General features: G+C 33.1%; 1 protein-coding gene and 1 pseudogene across 1 annotated transcript in view; one reads left to right on the top strand and one right to left on the bottom strand.

Moving 5' to 3' along the window:
• The window catches only part of FUT9 (fucosyltransferase 9), a 157,155-nt gene that overhangs the window by 25,175 nt on the left and 112,094 nt on the right, over positions 1 to 19,886 (top strand). The gene's annotated exons all lie outside the window — the stretch shown is intronic.
• On the bottom strand, positions 1,701 to 1,818 carry LOC112475022 (annotated as a pseudogene).

The raw sequence follows: 19,886 nt of genomic DNA, 5'->3' as shown, positions 1-19,886 counted from the left end.
AATATATGATTTGTAACCTGTATGTAAATTGCATAAACCTAATATAAATAATTCAAAATTAATATAATCTTGTTACTAGTCCCTGAATATAAACAGACATCTATCCATATTAAGATAAATGATTTTTCAGATGGCTATCCTTCCAGTCATACTTCTACATTGTAAAATAATAGAAACCCCGCAGAAGTATTGGCAGTGTGAAAAACTACTAAAGTACACTAAACAATCACATTTGACATATAAAAACATTGATAGAACTACTTCTACCTTTTGTTAATCCCAATGAGTCATGGCCTAAACTTGTTGTGGCAAAACATTGTTGAAGAACAGCATTCTCTCTAATGTTATGTTTATATTATGAGAAAGAGGGAAAAAAGTGTAAATGCTGTAAAGAGGCAAAGCTATCATTGTTAGCAGACAATATGATTTTCGTCTAGAAAATCTGAGGTAATACATATAATATACTTAAAAGGAAAATAAAAATAGTTGGCATCCAGAAGACATATAATTAAAATATTTAGAAATTTTATACAGATTTTCAGCTATTTATGTAATTGACTTCACTTTGTTTTCTTGTTTTAAAACTGGATTTTAAACTTTTGAAGTCTATTTTCTTTATTTCTAAACTAAAATCATAATTCTTTCCTGGTGACATTGTAATAATTTCCAAAACAACTGGCTCTGGTTTCACAGTGAGTTACTCTTTAGATTTTTAATCTCTAATAACATGCCTTAAACAGTCAAAAAAATACACTGAAAAAAAGGCTCTGTTTTGGTTGAGATTATAAAGAGAAGAAAACGTAAGTATGAAAAATGGCAACATCTTATAAAAACATTTCACAGTCACACAGAGCCATTAGGAGTACAACATATAAATATATTCATATCTGTGTGTGTGTGTGTGTGTGTGTGTGTGTGTGTGTGTGTGTGTGTGTGTGTATTGAAGCAGGAATAAAACTGTACCATACAAGTTATATAATCAGCATATTTTTATTGTCTTTCATGTTTTTGCAATTAATGCACTATTTTTTCCTGGACAGTACCATCAAACCGCACCAATGGTACTTTCCAAGAACTTGACTCCAGACTAGAGACTGACTTACAACTTCAGTCATTCTTGGACTCCTCTCATGCTCTCCCACATGTTCAGCCTTGTCAAGTGAGTCAGAACTAGATGCCAAGTTGTCCTAGGCACCAGGGCTTCCCATAGCCTCTGATATATGGCTGAAGTGGAAATCAGGGCAAGCATGGTTGTACCTATAAGGGGACCACATCTAGCAATTTTGGACTTGGAGGCAAGCAGCAGAAATCCTGCCCTTAAATATAACTGTGGAACTCTGAAATAGGTATTAGGAACAACGCATGCTTCTTATTTTAACTAAGAGGTGCTAACATTTTTAAGATTGTTTCTTTAAAATTTTCACCCTTTATTTTTTTCCATTTTATTATGAAGAATGTAAAATACATAGAAAATTTAAAGAATATTATATATGCCTACTACTTAGATTTTACAATTAACATATTTCATTTGCTTTGTGCTTGGCTATTCATTTATTTATCCCTCTGTCCATTCAGCTTTTTTAGGGGGAGGGCGGGGGGAAGGCAACCCTTGATTGACCTCACAGATTGCAAGGGACTTGTCAGCTTACAATCCCTTATTTTTTTATTTGTTTTATTTTTTATTTTTTTAAATTTTTTTATGCCTGCAGCACTGGTCTTCCTAGGTAGTCTTTCATCCAAATACTAACCAGGCCCGACCCTGCTTAGCTTCCAAGATCAGATGGGATCGGGCTTGTTCAGGGTGGCATGGCCATAGACAGTTTTGGGTTTTTTTTTTTTTTTTTTTTGATGCAGAGTAAATTGCAGACATCAGTACATTTCTCCTGTGTATTTTAGCATGCATTTCCTGGAATTCAATATCTGTTTATGCTTTTTTTCCTTTTGAATTATTTAATTTAGGATTGAGAGATGGATATTTTAGAGATGAATCAAATGCAATGAGGACTTAAACACTACTTTGACAATAAGAACAATAGGTAACATTTATTGAGCACCTATTGTGTGTGACAGACTCTGTTTTAAAGATTTTTGTTATGTTAACTCATTGAATTCTCGCAACATCTCGATGAGAGGGCCTATAATTATGCCCATTTGACATATAAAGACATTAGAACCTAGAACAGGTGATAATTAGGCTTAATTTATTAAGCTCCTTTTGTGCAAATAAAACATGTGCTGAGCATTTTAGAAGCCTCCATAATAGTGGTTATCGGACATCAGTCTGGACCATCATAGTTCTTGACTAAATTTATATGGTTATGGCAAAATAAAATACATTTAAAAAGTACAGCATTTGCATAAACCTAATTTTGATCAATTCATAGAATTATAATATTATAATTCACAAATACTTGATGTAAAATGACATTGCTTTTGTTAAATTGTAATGATGATAGATGACAGGTTTATTTTGTATGGGTGATTGTTTTGTTGTTTCATTGCTCTTACTGGAAAGAAAATCTCAATATTAATTTATCTGAACATTTTCTAGTCCATAAAAATCTCCAAATCTGAGAACCCTTGATTTTTAGCACAGTTAAATGAATAAACATATCTTATACATTTAACTTTTGATTTAAAAAATTAACTAAATTATAGTTATTAGTTCTTCAAGAGCAGAGGTGCTATGAATAATTAATCTTTTTGAATAGCATATATTCTTTCTTAACAGTTGGAAAGAATGCTCCCGCTATGCCTTTTTATAATTTTGCAGGGCTCGGGTTAAATGGTCTCGAAGGTTCCTCTTCTGACAGTTGATTCTCTTATATCCAAGGGATTTTTTTAAAGAGAATAAGGTAAAGAATCTGCAAATACATTTTTAAATGACAAAGATAATAGGGATATCAGTGTCATTAAAAATATTTTTTTAAAAAACCAACACTCTAGCTTCCTGTAAATCTGATCAAGAGTTGTCAGTTTCTACAGGTTCAAGTTTTAAGCACCTTGAAATAAATCTTGTTGTCTTTGACTTAATTTGATTTTGTCTGCTTTAATGTCACTTTAGCTCAAACTTGCACTATTCAAAAGTAATGTTCGATTAAAAAAAAGAAATTATAACAGTAATTCTGTTTATATGTCTCTGTGGGTAAGTGGATATGGAGAAAAAAGAAGAAAAAAAGTACCAGAGACATTATAACTTACATATTTTTTGTGCATGTCTTACATTCGAAAGAAAATGAATGTGTAAGTATACAAAACCTTTATTCTCGGTGATTTTTCCATTATCTACAATTTGCCTCTAAACTGAAGGAATGATTCTTTGAGCAAAGACCAAGTTAAGGCAGCATGACCTAAATAATTGTCCTTAAACTCGACTCTGATTCCTCATTGAATTTTCTGAATTTAGTCATTTAACTTTTTTTTTTTTTTTTGGCACAGAGAGACACACTGTATTTAACAGGGCCATTTGCATTTACAATTATTCAGATTTGAACGGAGATATTCCAAAAAAATCCATATCTTTTGAAAGCTCAATCATGCTTGATAAAGTAAAAACCAAACATATATGTAAACAAACTTCGTTTTCCAATAGTGCTGCTGAATCAAATGTGGGACATAGTTTTTTCTTAGGTTGTTTGGTGTTTGCATTGACACAGAATCTCTCAGCCAGCTCACAGTATTACATAACTGAAACTCTTGGATTAGGCAATAAATTTGGTCAGTAGTTTTTCAGGTTTTTTTCCTGACTTACACACAGTTAAAATTGCATTATTTATAACCACAATCTGTGCTAAAACTTCATGATAAAAATTTTAGTTAAAATTCTCTAATTATCATGTTAAAGAGTTACATGAATTTGAAGTAATACTTTTCTTATTCTTGGTATGAAAATACTGTATAAATAATCATTTTAATTAAATAACGACAATGTTAACCTAAGCAAATTTATCGTTTATTTTAACATTAACTGCTGATATGTATAGTCTTACCTGTCGTATGAGTATTTCATAATGCTTGATATGCCAGGTGACTGATATCATTTGATAAATGAAGGCCCAAACAAAATGTCAGCTTAAATTGGATGGTATAAACAGGGTTAGATGGGCCAGGCTCACTGAAGAAGAGAATATCAGGATTCAGGGAGTTAGACAAGTTGCAGACGGATCCTTTAGCAGGATTAGATTGGCCAAATAAATCAATCAACCATCATAGTCAGGGAGGAAACGAAGAAATAAAAATTGGAAAGTAAAATCAAATTGTGCTGGTACAAAGCGACCAGTGGAAATGTCAAAGCAGGGGCTTAGCAACCACCAACAGTCAAACTAGAAGAAAGAAAAGTGGGCATTAGGGAAAAGCAAGAGTAAAAATCAAGAAGAGTAAGTTGAAGCAAGTGGGGTCAAGAGGACTTTCAGAGTGCCAGCCAGAACTGCCAGGTGCTGTTCCAGCTTCCATATGCAACCTACAGATGTGGGTTTCTGACATCATCATCTAATATGTTGACTTTGTTGATTCCTAGATACTTAATTCTTCAATTACTTGCTTTATTTTTAAGCATAATTTTAAACCAGACACTATATTAGGTGTTGATAATGCCTAAAAAATCCCAAAGATTAACTAACAAATAAGCAATTACCATTCAAGATAGCAAATACTGTTGAAATTTGTCTGGTGAGGCACAAAGCAAAGGAGATTCAGAGGATGCCCAGGGATACTGCATATGGTTGTGTAGTTCATGCAAAGCAAAGGGTACTTGGCTATGGGAAAAGTGGGGCCTGAAATTCACCACCTAAGTTGTGCAGCTCGATGACCCTGGTGAGGTTACTATTGTCATGCTACCATACCTCTGAGGAGGCACCTGCTTTTGTAATCTGTCCATTCCAAGGGGCCACCTTTGTTTTGTAGTTGGTCCAATGTAACTTTATGGAGGATGGGTGCCTCCAGGAAGAGGGTTGTTCCTAAAACCTTTAAGAGGCAACACAACTATAAAAGCTGATTTTCAGCTTTTCATATACTTCAATCTGATCTCACTCAAGAAATGAGAGTGGATCAATACATCCAGCTTTTGAACAGCTCACGCTTTCTTTGTATGTATATATATATATGTGGCTTAAAACATTCCATCAATGTCTTATTACATGTGGAATAGTATTCAGATCCTTGATAAGCTCTACAACAGTGTTTTTCAAACTTACTGGGACTCATAGAAAAACATGTGCATTGTATATCATTATTCATATATGCATACACACAACTGTGCACACACACACATGAGGCATTTTGTGAAAACTATATTCTTAATATATAAAATACAGCCTGATCTTTCTATTTTATTCTTTTCTGTTCTATTTCATTTAAAAAATGTTATAACTCTCTAAATTAATTTCAAGATCCACAAATTGGTCACAAACCAGTTTGAAAAACATTGATTTACACCTTTATATAACAAGACTGTAAGGCTTTTTGCCTCTGTGTTAAACTGGTCCAGAGACCTCCTCAAAGAAGACTCCTTCTTTTAAATTTCTACTCACACGTCACTGCTTCAGAGAAGATTGCTTTTATCACCCATTTTACAGAAACTTTCACCCCAAATCTATGGACAACAACCTCTTTCATTATTTAACTTGGTCATTTTATTCCTTTCTACTTAATGAATGTACAAGCTCTATGAGAGAAGAGAGTTTGTTTACTCCACTGCTGCATCCATCCCCATGAATCCTGGCACAGCAGTAAGTGATTAATGAATATATATGTTCCATCTTTCATATCTGCACACCTGATCTAAAATTCCCAGATCAGTTTACAACAAGAAACACTATTTAGTATCAACCTAGAAAGCATTATCAGCAGATCACTGTGTCCTTTGTGTCCTTTTTCTAAGGGCATACAACATAAAACATCAAGTTATTATCAAAATGAAGGGGGATTAGTCACGTATTCTGACTTTAGTGGTATCAGAAAGAACATCTCCTTAATAATATTTTTCCTCCCCTAGTGACTAGAAAACCTTGTCCCTGAAAAAGGATACTTGCCTCATTTTACTGTTATTTAATGGCAAATCCACACTCTATTTTGACTTCACTTTTTGCTAAGTGGAGAAGGTTCCAAATTTTACATGGCCTGAAGCTTTTGCAATTTGGGAGCCCTCTTTAAGAATAGAAAATTACAATTTAACCAAAAAACCTGTACTCAGAAAACTATAAGACATTGAAGAAAGAAACTGAAGAAGATACAAATAAATAGAAGCATATTTCGTGTTCAGGGATAGGAAAAATTAACATTGTTTAAACGTCCATACTACCCCAAGCAATTTATGGACTTAATGCAATCCCTATCAAAATCTCTATCAAAAATATAATTTTTCACAAGACTAGAACAAATAATCCTAAAATTTATATGGAGCCACAGAAGACCTCGAATAGCCACAACAATCTTGAGAAAGAAGAAAAAAGTTAAAGGTATCATGCTACCTGATATCAAATTATACTGCAAGGCTATATTAATCAAAATAGCATGGTACTTGCATAAAAACAGACATATAGATCAATGGTACAGAATAGAGTCCAGAAATAAACTCACACTTATATAATCAATTAACCTATGACAAAGGAGTCGAGAATATACAATGGGGTAAAGATAGTCTATTTGATAAATGGTGTTGGGAAAACTTGACAGATACATGCAAAAAGATGAAACTAGACAAATTTCTTACTCTCTATATAAGAATAAACTCAAAATGGATTAAAGACTTACATATAAAACTCAAAACCATAAAACTCTTAGAAGAAAACATAGTCAGTAAACTCTCTGACACTGCTTTTAGCAATATTTTTTTCTGATATATCTCTTTGAGCAAGAGAAACAAAAGCAAAAATAAACAAATGGGAGTACATCGAACTAAAAAGGTTTCGCATAGCTAAGGAAACCATGAGCAAAACGAAAACACAATCTACCAAAAGGAGAAGATATTAGCCAATGATACATCTGATAAAAGGTTAATATCCAAAATCTACAAAGAACTCATACAACTCAACACCAAAAAAACAAACAATCCAATTAAAAAATGGGCAGAGAAGACCTTAATAGACATTTCTCCAAATAGGACATACGAAAGGCCAATAGACATATAAAAAGATCACTAATTATTAGAGAAATAAAAATTAAAACCACAGTGAGATATCACCTTATACCTCTCAGAATGGCTATCATCAATAAATCCACAACGAGCAAGTGCTGACAAGAATGTGGAGAAAAGTGAACCCTTGTATCCACTAGTGAGATTGCAAATTGGTGTAGCCACTATGGAAAACAGTAAGGAAGTTCCTCAAGAAATTTAAAAAAAAAAACTACCTTATGACCCATCAATTCTTCTTCTGGATATTTGACCAAAGAAATTCAAAATACTAACTCCAAAAGATATATGCACTCCTATGTTCATTGTAACATTATTTACAATAGCTAAGATACAAAAGCAACCCAAGTGTCCATTAATAGACAATTAGATAAAAATGATTTGATACATGTATACAATGGAATTTTACTTAGCCATAAAAAAATAATGAAACCTTACCATTTGTGACAGCATGGATAGAACTAGAGGATTTTAGGCTAGGTGAAGTAAATCAGATAAAGGCAAATACCACATGATCTCACTTATACTGGAATCTAAAGAACAAAATAAATAAACAATATAGAAACAGACTTGTAGAGAGAACAAACTGATGGCTGCCAGATGGGAGGGGAGTTGGAGAGCTGGGTGAAAAAGGTAAAGGGATTAAGAAGTACAAATTGGTAATTACAAAGTAGTCATGGGGATGTTAAGTACGGCAGAAGGAATATAGTCAATAATATTTTAATAACCAGAAGGGTATTAGACTAATTGGGAGATTACTTTGTTAATTATATAAATGTCTAACCACTGTGCTGTACACCTAAAACTAATATAAAATAATAGTGAATGTCAATTGTAATTGAAAATTTTTAAAAAATAAAAAATATATAGAAAGAAAAATTACCGTTCTCTCTGTAAGAATTTAAACATTAATAAAGTGTACCACTTATACTATAAACAAAACAGACATATTAATTGACAGAAGAAGCCCTTGCCCCATTTTAAAGATAAATTATTTGTAAACTATTCACATTATTGCTCAATGAATAAAAATAGGACTTCCAAGCTATTTAGCAAAATATAATTATGAAGTAATGCTATTTGGTAAAGTAGGTTAGTGTAGGAATTTTTTTAAAAATAATTTATTCAATAACTCACTTTTATGTTCATTTAAATAATCTCAGTAATTACGTTTTACACTTATGTTGAACTATTCTTGAATAAATATGGGCCTTCTAAAAAAATAGAAAATTACAAATATATCACTCTAATGCCACCCAAAATAAATGTGATGGAGAAATGGTAAGAACCGTAGTCTTAACTATTGCAATTGAAATATCTCACTTAACGTAAATTTTACTAATATGTATGACACCCTCCACCTTTCTTGGGACTTTAGAAGGTACATGCAGCCGAGGAGGCCAATGTCTAAGCTTCATTCACTTCACACTATATCCGCCTCTGTTTTTAGTTCACGTTTAGTCATAATCTACAGTAAAGTAATATTGGTACAATTTCCATTTACTGAATTGCAATCACATTTTGTTTCTGCTTGAGACTACTAATAGATTACTTTATTGAGAATTGCGGGTATTTCTCAAATCACTCTTCATACTCTTAAACCTCAAAATCTTGATTTATTCCCTGATGTAGCTAATTACATTCATTGAGTGTGGATTTGGAAGTTTTAACATCAGAAAGGAAATGCATTTCTCACTTATGGGTGGGCAGGAGTCTTTTCTGCCACCCCTACTCCCCTGCCCCCAAGTTCTCCACACCAGCATGAAAGTAGAATACAAACTATGATAGAAAAACACTGTAGGTGCTATACAAGGGGACCCAAACCAGACACCGAGAATTAAGAAAGAACTCTTCAAATCTCTAAGGAATTACGATATGATTTATAGAGAATGTATTTTTTTCTATTGGTACTATAACATATTACCACTAATTTAGTGACTTAAAACAATGACAGTATATTAATTTACAGTTTGCTAAGTTAGAAGTCCTACACAAGTTTCAAAGAGCTAAAAGCAAGGTAGCACAGGGCTGTGTGTTTTTCTGGATCCTCCAGAGGAGAATCTATTTCCTTGACTTTTTCATCTTTCAGAGGCTGCCTGCATTTCTTCTCTCGTGGCTTTCTTCCTCCATCTTCAAAAATCAACAAGGTTACATTTCTCTCACTATTCTTTCATAGTGATATTTTCATTTGACATAAACCAGAAAAGTTTCTCCAGTTTTAGAGACTCATATGAATACATTGGAACCACCAGAAAATCAGGAAGGATATCACTGGATCTTAAGGTCCTTAACTTATCATATTTGCAAAGTCTCTTTTACAATGAGGTAACATATTCACAGGTTTCAGGGAGTAGCATCTAGACATCTTTGTGGGGAGCATTATTCTGCCTACCACAGTGGGTAACTGGAATGATCAGAATTTTAGAGGAATAAATTAGGCAAAAAAAAAAAAAAGTGACAGTAAGCTTGGAAGCCATTAAATGGCTGCCACCATTATTCAAGAAAGAAAAGACAAAAGCCCTCAATTGATGGTTTGAGAAGTCTTTGCTGTGTAATTTAGGAAGGATTGACAAAAAAGAGCAAGATATAGGAAGGAGAAAAAGCTACTCCCAAGTTTCCAGTTTGGGCAGAGAGGTAAATGGTTATTAAGTTGAAAGCTAGAAGATAATAAATAGTGAGTTTATATCGTTATAGGTTCTTGTGATCATTGTGCTACATTCAGGTGAAGAAGTGCAAATTCCCATGAAACTGAAGCTCAGAGAAAAAGATCTACACTGAAAATTCTGATTTGCATATATTCATCCATTTAGCAAATATTTCTGAAGAGCTAAGTGCCTGCTGTAAGAAGTAGAAAGGAGGACTAAGTACAATTGGAGCTGATCCAGGGTCTGGTTTTCCTGTGAGTGTGGTGCAGGGGCAATAAAGCCAAGTGAGGAAGAGCAGAGACCCTGAGGTCAGATTGCCTGCAACTGAATCCTGATTTTGCTATCTCCTGCTGGGATCACCGTTTGCAAATTATTTAACCTTACTGTGTTTCAGTTTCCTTTTCTCTTAGATAGACATAATGATAAAAGTATCTTCTTCGTGAGTTAATTCATGTAAAATTCTTAGAATAGTGCCTGACACATATTAGCTTTTAAATAAATACTATTCATAATTATGGAGAGGCAAAGAGGAAATTATGAAATGGCAAACTCGAGGTAGGTGTTTGGTTCATCTAAGCTGGAAAATAATGAATAGGAAGTACAGGGGCAAAAAGAGTCTCAGAAAATAATCTCTTCACAAGGGCGTGGACTTCTCAGAGCTATCCTCTGGAATCCCTAGTTCCCAGGCTGCTATTCGGTAGCCTTTTTCTAAGAATTATACAGCTAGTAATCAGTTTTCTGGCATGCCAGTCTCCAATATACAAAAACACATGCTACTCACTAACAGTCAGGATTTAAATTGCATAATAAAACATTTATTCAGAATTTATGTATCTGAGTCTAATAAAGAAATTACTTTTTAGTCCTATCGTTGAATCAGTAAAGAACTCCTTTCATGTCTCATATAAGGCCATCCCATTTCAAAATCAATATCCAAGGGAAACTATCAGAAATAGATTTGACAAAGGAATGATTTTAATACTTGTCCATTTGTAATACAGTGGAAATAAATGGGTGATCAACTAAACTGTTGGCCCCAACATTTTTAAGTTCTGGAGCAAGAAACAAATTTTCTTTGACATAATTTTCTTTAATCTCTGTTACACCTATTTTTATCATTTTCTTTGGATTATGAATTCTTTGAGCATCTCTCTATTTTCATTTACAGAAAAGAGAGACCCAGACACTTGGATTATAGTAAAATCTTGATGAAAAAGTGAAATTCTCAATATATTGGCATAGCTAACATGGACTGAACAGTTATTATATGTCAGACACTGCATGAAAATACTATATGTAATTTATTCCTCACAATAATTCTACAAAGCAGATGTGATCTTTATTTCAAAAATGAGGAAAGGAGAAATAAAGTAATCTGCGAACGGAAAAAGCCAATCTATGAATCTAGCTGTACTTGGAGATACTTTTTGATTTATGTTTATTTTATTAATTCATTTCTGCCATGTTCTTTGAGCACTTAATTCATGCTAGGCAATTATGAGTTTTTTTGTGTTTTATTTTTGTTACTCCACAGTGAACAACAAGATCTCCAAAATTTTTTAGAAAAGGATTCATGATGCAAAACTAATTACATTGCTCCCATAGAGCAACCTCTTAATATGTACTTGATGGATTTGGGAATATGCAGTAATAAAATTAAGTACTTACTAGGGATTTGACACATGCTAGAAGATTTAATCTTTATAACAAGCATTAAGTTAGGTATTCTCTTTGCAAAAAACTTATGTGCAAAGAAGTTAAGTAACTTATGGAGCTAATGAGTGGTGGAGGCGGAATTGCCCAATATGTCCAGAGGGAGATTCGTTTTCAGAAATACTGAGAAAATGGCACTGAGTTCAAATAAAGGAGGCTATGCAGCATGCTCTTTACAGCATACACTGGCCTGATAAAGGTTTAAGAAACTCCTGTCGTAAGGAAATTTGTTTAATATTTTAGTTATCATTCCTAAACTTACGTGACCATATCAGCTGGATAATAGCAAATGGCACTATTTAATCCAAGCACCACACATCCTTTTTAATGCGCCATCTTCATAATTTGTGGGACCCAATACAGAATGAAAATGTGAAGGCCCTTGTTCAAAAAAGAGGAAAAAAAGTTCCATTTAACAAAAGTATTAAATATGAAATTTTTCCTGTCATTTGTAGTCTCTCTCTTGACATATCATAGTGTTTATTATTTTCTATTCAATGTTCTAAGTAAAAAAAATAAAATTTTAAATTAGTAGCATGAATTTTACTATTATCTTTGTCTTGTGCAATGCCAGTCTTAAATGCAAATATATTAATGTAAAATCACATGCAAAATCACCAAAAATCATAATTCACATTTTAAAGCTTATGCATACATATGTATTTCATTCTTATTACAATGGAAATTTTGCACAAAACTATCTCATGTTTTTATTTCATTTATTGATATGCACACATTCTACCAATACTAGACAGACACTATCAGCTTACTCATGAGTAAGAGAGAGCTGAAAAGGAAAGGACCTGTGGGTTGCCCTATCTTTACATTTCCTTCTATGTCATTATTTTTAGTGCAAATGGTTGGCTAATACAGAGAAGAGACAGACATAAGAGGGAATATGATAGAATATTTGTTTGTGTTTCTTAGAATAACATTGCCTCCTGTCTGCATTCAAAGCAAGTTCTGGTTCAAGTGGAAAACAGGGCAACTTGGTTTTGTCAGTGCCACTCCCTCCCCTTACTGCTTCATAGACTTGACACTTTTACCTTAAACTCACTTTTTAAAAATCTCTTTGAACTCCTATACATGGTACAGCTAAAGAATTCTGTGCTCGTGGGCCATTAGAGAAGTTACATGCAAACAGGGCTGCGAGAAATCCTGGCCATGAGTATTGCATGCGTCTCTCCTCTGCTCATATGCATGCTTCGTTGTCACGTAGGATTTCCTTTATAAAACAGAAGTTCAAAGATAAAGTTATTAAGAATTTCAAGGCACCAACAGCACAGCATTAAACCAAGTATGGGGCCGTCTGAGAGCAGGGCCCTGTGTGACAGCACAGATCAAAAGCCCATGGAGCTGTCTCAATGTTTAATCCAACCTAATTTGAGATACTATTTAATATCTTTAAATTATCAAAACACTACTACTTATTTCTAACAGAAACAATGCTCTGTTTACTACTGTTTCCCTCATTTAAAAATGCAACTCATGTTCACATTTGTGGTTTTGTGTTATAGACATAAGCATCTGTGCCCATCATCATCTAACCCAGTGCTTTTCAAACTATCTTAAAAGGAAGAGTTTTTCCTTCCAATCCTTCACCAACTGATAATTTTGTAAAACACAAAACCACACACTTGAATGTCCTCACCATGATAAATAGCTAAAAGAGTATCTGAATGCCTATTTTCTGTCTCATCTCATCTCATCTCAGTGGTGCTCAGGAACAAATTGTGGGCATACCATACTACACTTTGAGTAGTACTGATCTAAGTACTATTCTGTAATTGCATTTTAATGGTGAAGATGATCGTTTTATGTTAGTCTCTAGTAAGGAACCGATTAGAAATATTATGTCTTTTAATTCAATTATAGATGATAAAAGGATACATAGCTGCCACGTTTTTTTTTTGTTTTTACATTTCTATCCTATGAAATAGTATTAAAGGGTTTTTTAAAAATCGATTCTTGATTACCCAGAAGCTGTTACCTGACTTCCTTGAAATTCTCTTTTATAAACAATAAAGTAAAATTAGTTAATTAAAAAATTTTAAATCAGTATTACATCTTTCCCTCTGATTAGAATTCTCATGAAGAAATGCAAACATCCAAACCCACTGAATGTCTCTGGAAAAATAGTGATGGTTTCACAGAATCCTTTGGGAGACGTGTCCACCTGTGTCACTCTTTCTCCCAATGATACTCTTCCCTGCCGTGTTCTCTGCTGGTTATTCCTTCACTCTTTCACCACTGAGCTTTTGGGAAAACATATTGTTAAGTTTCCAAGAGTTGGGCAATTAGTGCTATTAAGCACTATTTCTTTTTTTCAACTTCCAATTGGTTAAGTCGAGACAGAAGCAAAATAAAGCTGGATGGCTAAATATCATGTGCTTCCTAACATGGCCGGGTTGCCACAGAAAGAAAGTAGGAGCAGGAAAGAAACTATCAGGGGGTTTTCCCAATGGAACCAACTTGATTTTTCTATGGTCGCTCTGATGCAAAGTGTCCGAAAGATGTTGGGGAGGTGATTACTTTCTATTTCTAACAGTATATTTTAAATGATTTAAAATGAGAGGTTTTTGCTTTTTTAATACTTAAGTTAATTCTGGAAGCATCGAGAAAGAATCATTAAAAAGAAAAATACTTCTCAGCTTTTCTTCATGAAGGTGGTGTGGAGACAGGGATACAAAGGGAAATTAGAGAACAAGTTAATATTTAATCAGATCAAAAATTTTAAACTATAAAAATAAAGCCTTGAAAATTATCTCAAGTCTTAACTCAGTCACCAACAAGCCAAGCACACCTCAAAGCCTAAGCATTACTGAAAATGTACCAAGGTTGAAGCTATTTTTAAATTCTTTTGAAACCAAATGCCAACTTAGATTAATTAGCAAGACTTTTTCTTGGTCCTTGGAAGAATAAGTTGTATATGGCTCTAAAAGATATCAAAATAATTCAGAAGTTTATGTCTCCATAAAATTAATTTATTTTATATTCAATTTCAGGATTGCCATAGATTTTAGAGATTTTATATGTCTAAGAAGTATTAAAGCAATGCACTTTTCTAAATCACTTGGTAATTTTAGTTATTGTTGCAGTTTAGAAACTTGAAAATTATAATGTACAAAGTGCTACTATTTCTATGACTATATTACATAGAAAAAGAAAGTTTTCCATTCTCTGATTTAAAAAGAAAAAAGAAAGAAGGAAATCCTGAACCATTCAAATTGAGAAAATAAATTTAAAAGACACATTTACAAAAATAATCCAAATAATTCATTGCTAGCCAACATGTCACGTGTTGTGTATCTATTATCAATTTTTCAAGGTTCTCTTGAAAAGCTATTCAATGTTTTATTGGATACACCAGTAGCATAAATTATAAGTGATATTAATTTATTTCTAGTATCACATTATAGTTCTAGGGAAATTGTGAATATAATTCTATTCACCAATACTATTGGTGAATGTAATATGATATGAGTTATAGAAATAATAAATCAAACTGACCAGGTTTATTTCTAATTTTTAGAAAAAAAATACAAATTAGACATAAAAATAAAAATAAAAATTTCTAATTTTAATAGTGCTACATGAAGCACAGATATCATAAGGTGTCATGATATAATGTTGCTGTGGAGAGTGTGGCAGCTAGAAGACTAAACTCTTTGACTGTTTCAGGATCTATTTCACTGAATGATCAAAGCTCTCAAGGCCTTTTTGGCATAGAGATCTTGTCCTTATTTGGAAGGATGAATGGATAAACTCATCTACTCATTCAATCAACTCTTTTTTTTACTAAACTCTTATTCTAAGCTGGTTTGTGCTCAGTGTGGGGGTTATAACAAACATGAAAGAGAGAAATATGAATCTTGGCCTTTATGGATCACACAGCCCAGCAGTGATTTACAGTTTACCAAATACTATAACCCAAGACCAAGTCCACATGCTAGTGTGCAGTATGAGATGTGTCCTAGAGAGTTCATTCATTCACTCATTCTTTTATTTAATATACAATTTTTGAGTAACTATTATGATCCAAGCACTTTGCTAGCTCTTTGGACTTTGCAGATTAAAAATTCCCTCTGCTCTTGCATGATTCACAATCTAATGCAAAATAATAATTAAAAGAATCTCACAACTGTAAGCATTTTAAACAAAGGCTATATAATGCAATGCAATGAATCATATAAGAAAATATCTAAAACCCTAAACTCTTCTAATTAACATTCTAATACAATCGTTATATCTCGCACGGTTGCAATATGCATACTTCTTAATTATGTGTGATAATAATGTTAAAAGAGAGCTTGGGTAGATGGAACCTTTTGTTTTGAATTTCATTTTTTATTATCAGTCTGTTCTTTTTCTAACGTTTTAAAAGTTAGTAAAGTGGTAAGATATTTCAGCTTGTGTCCACTTCTTTTGTTTTCTATCTAATATTAGGAAGTGCTAAGAGCAGTAAGGCAGACCGTTCTGGAAGGAGAGAAAGGAGAGAAAGCCCAATAAACCACGTACTCCACATATATTCCCTGCATAATAAAGAAACAGAAAGAAAAATAAAAAATTGATTTTCTAAATCACTTATATCACCATTCACTTCTAAGAAACTCTACATTATCAGCAGTAACGATGTGCAAAATTTACATTTGTTGATTTTATAAACATATTTGAAAAGCTCTAAATTGTTCTCTCTCAACCCCTAAAGCTGGGTTAAAACCTCTTACTTCCAACTGCTTATGCTCTAAATAAAAAAGAGCCTCATATTTCTTCATCCTGACTCTATCACTAACTAACTGTGGGGTCCTGGACAAGACAGAATCAGAAGGAATCAAAGGTCCCTACTCTTTCTAAAACTTTCCGTGTCTCTTCTTTCTATGTGTATCCCCACGCCAGTCCTACTTGTATCTCTCATGTCTGCTGCCACCTTTATGCCCTGCATTCCTTTGACCGTCCTTCCTTTATAAGTCAGCACTTGGAGGAACTGAGATGGGAAGTAGAAGAAGGGAGAGAAGTGAAAAGATAGCCCAGAAAGTGAAAGCACCCCAAACCTATCAAATTCTCAGTGCCCTGCCTCCTCTTTTTCACCAATTGCATCAAGAATAAGATCAAGAAATTGAAATACTTTCTCATCTAAATACAAACCAGTAGCCATGATGGCTCAATCTTCAAATGAAAAAAATAAAGCAAGACATTTTTATCTTTTTCTAATTAGTTTAGGTGCTTCATAGAATGAGAGGGGCTAATCGATATTGGGAGTAGTTGCACAAACAATAGTCACAAGGTTCATATCCCTTTTAGACGCCTTTAAAAGTCTTAAGACATAAGTGATTTAAAACTAATTTTTGAAGTAGCTGTTAAATCTATTTATATATACTAGACATTTTTCTCAAGATTTATTCTTTTTGTTTCTCTGACTCTCGCTAGACCGCCATCATCAAGTTTTAATTCACACATGTGGATAAGCCTCCAACCTCTTTAAATATTTTTAAAATCTGTAAATTAAAGACATTTGAAAGAATTTACATGATCTCATCTGGACTGCTGCTTTATCTTGTTTGATATTCTTCAGCATTCTTTTTCTAATGGTTCAATCACAGAAGGACTGTAACCGATCTCCTTATTTCAGCACTGGAAAACAGGAGGCACTTGCATCGGGTTCAGTTCTATTCTGTTACGCTGCTCCCATTTGTCAGTAGGTAAAAACTTTTCCCATTCCCCAGAAGGCAGTACCTTCTGTGAATGGTTGCTTTAGACAAGCATTCATTGTTCAGAGGGTTTGATTCCTCACTGAGCAAAAGCAACAGCATTATAAAGATGCCAGTTTAAATTTTTTTTAAGCTTGAATTTTTTAAAGCTAGAAAGGAACCCTCACTGTTGAAGCAGTCAGGAAAGAAAACCTCTTTTCACAACCCCTGAAACAAGTGGATGAAGAGAGTAAGAGTGAAAGTGCAAAGACTGGGAACCTGGCTTTTTCCCAAGAAATAGAAAAAGCCACAGTTAGAAGGAGTAATTGAACACTTCGGAAATTTCTTTGAAGATTTAATGCAGTGGAACTTTTAAAAATGAATAAAAACTAAATGCATAATAATTCCATGTAAGAAAATATAAATGAATGTTTGAAGTACTAAGTAATGAATTTATAAATGTTTAATGTAGTGAGACTATGCAGTAGCACCCTTTGGTGATGTGTGTTTAGCGTTGGCAACGTTGTTTTTGGAGGAAACAAATAAAAAACATGGCCAAGTTTTACTTCTTGTTATTTTACATCTTGAATGCTTTGCTTAGTTCATGGTGATGATATTAGCTTTAGCGATTACCCTTATTCAATAGAATTTTGTGCACTTGCAAATGAAATTTTGAACATAGGCAGAAAAAAGTAAAATAATTAGACACCTATAAAATTGTTCACTCTTATAACTAATGATACTTTAAACAGTCTTATGTATCACTTATAATAAGAATATGGGCAATTGTATTTACATAGAAAATGTTGGAATAGATTTTAGTTCTGTTAATAGAGCATGCAATACAAGATTTTTAAGTATATTGCTACATGTGGTACATTTTAATAGAAATGGTATGGAAATGACTGATATTTGAAAAATTTTGATATAAAAACAAATATATGTAGAGAACCATGGAGGTTGAGACCTAAAACAGAAAAAGCCTCAAGAGTGTTTATCAATCTGAAGGAAAATGTGTTTTCTGTTCAGTGTGGTATAAGGCATCACATCATGTATTTAGTGGCTAGGGTCAGGTGTCGGCAATCCTCCTTAAATATCCCAATGGTTTCTTTGTACCAAGTTTCCCTAGACTCATTTCTCCATCTTGCTCTGAAGTGACTTCATCCACAGGACACCAGAGAATAGTGCACACTTGCAGACACGTACACTTGCATATGCACATACAAACAGGGTATTATTCTACTTTGGAGCATTGGCTTCACAGTGGACTATGTAGGTGCTACAGAGGAATAATAGCCACCTAGCACATAGGTATTTAAAGAGGAGCAATACCTCTGATATAGTGGAATGAGACAGAATCTTGAATCAGAAAAAAATAAAATAAAATAAATAACAGAATCTTTGGGTTGGAAGGGATTTAAAAAATCATCTGAGACCTATTTCTGACTGGCGTTACCTTGGAAGACCACTAATTTCTAGTTCTTGTTTTGAATTTAGTTTGTGGAATGCTTTCCCAGCCTGCCCCAGAATATGTCTTCTGTATGGAAAAATTGTCATCTCTCTCTCTTTTTTTCCTCAAAATGTAAAGATAAAGCAACAACACTGATTTTCTTTTGTGAGTCATATCCGATCTCCAAAAACAGTTTCTAAAATGGAGTTGCTAAAATATGCTACAGCATGGAAGCATGGTTGGAGTAGGCTAATTGAGGTGACTATTCTGAATGGCATCTCAGTACTGATTTTATTGTGTTATATCTCTGTAATCACATGCTGAACTTTAATGCTAAGCTTTAGTAACCTTAATGCTAAGAGAGATATATAAAAACACATTGTGTCTATTGTTTGCATAGAACAATAGTATAATTTCTTTATTAGTAGACCTCAATTTGTGAAAGCAATGTCTGACAAAATTTCTATTGATCTCACTTAATTATCTAAACACAAAGAATGGTTCTGATCTGAATTACAACTCTTTGTTTAGTGTGAAATTGAACAGAGGCAAACTTTCTTATGGAAAGATTTCCCTTGGAAATAAACTCTTTAATTCAATAACTTTCGAATTCCAGAATATTCCAGGGAAAATGAGCATCTAGTTAAATTCATTTCAAGTACCAAAGAATATTTCAGCGATAACATTTATATACTAATTTAAATTTAATTATACAACATAAAACACTTAAAACAAATATAGGAAGGTTATTTTGAACTATTAAGTGTTCTAACATTCATATAGTAATATAATATTTAAAATAATGAATTAAATATTTAGGTAAACCCTTATCATCTTATTCATATTAAAAGTTATTTGGAACTTGCAGCACATTTAGCATATACAGAGACATTACTAGCTGGACAGTTGTTGCACCTAAATCATGGAATTCAATAAATAAAAAAGACCTTTTATTAAGGTTTAACATTAAAATAGAGAGTTTAAAAGAGTAAATGTCTTATTTTTTGTTTTTGCTTTGTTTTTGCAAAATGTTATAAAAAACACAAATATGAGTGTGAATACACATTTCAATGCATTTTATATCTAATGAGTATTAAATTTGAAGTTCGTTAGTAATCACATAGTTTTTATCATGGTGTTACAGGAATAGGAGAGATTATAATAGTTTTTTCTGTCTTTTTTTAGAATTTACCTATTAGGGTACATGAATATTAATCTACTTTATAATAGTGTTGTTGAAGCAGATTCTATGACACGGTATA

This window comes from Pteropus alecto, unplaced genomic scaffold, assembly GCF_000325575.1.
Source record: "Pteropus alecto unplaced genomic scaffold, ASM32557v1 scaffold7, whole genome shotgun sequence".
NCBI lineage: Eukaryota > Metazoa > Chordata > Mammalia > Chiroptera > Pteropodidae > Pteropus > Pteropus alecto.
The sequence above is the reverse complement of the archived record's forward strand: the minus strand, read 5'-3'. Positions and strand labels throughout refer to the sequence as shown.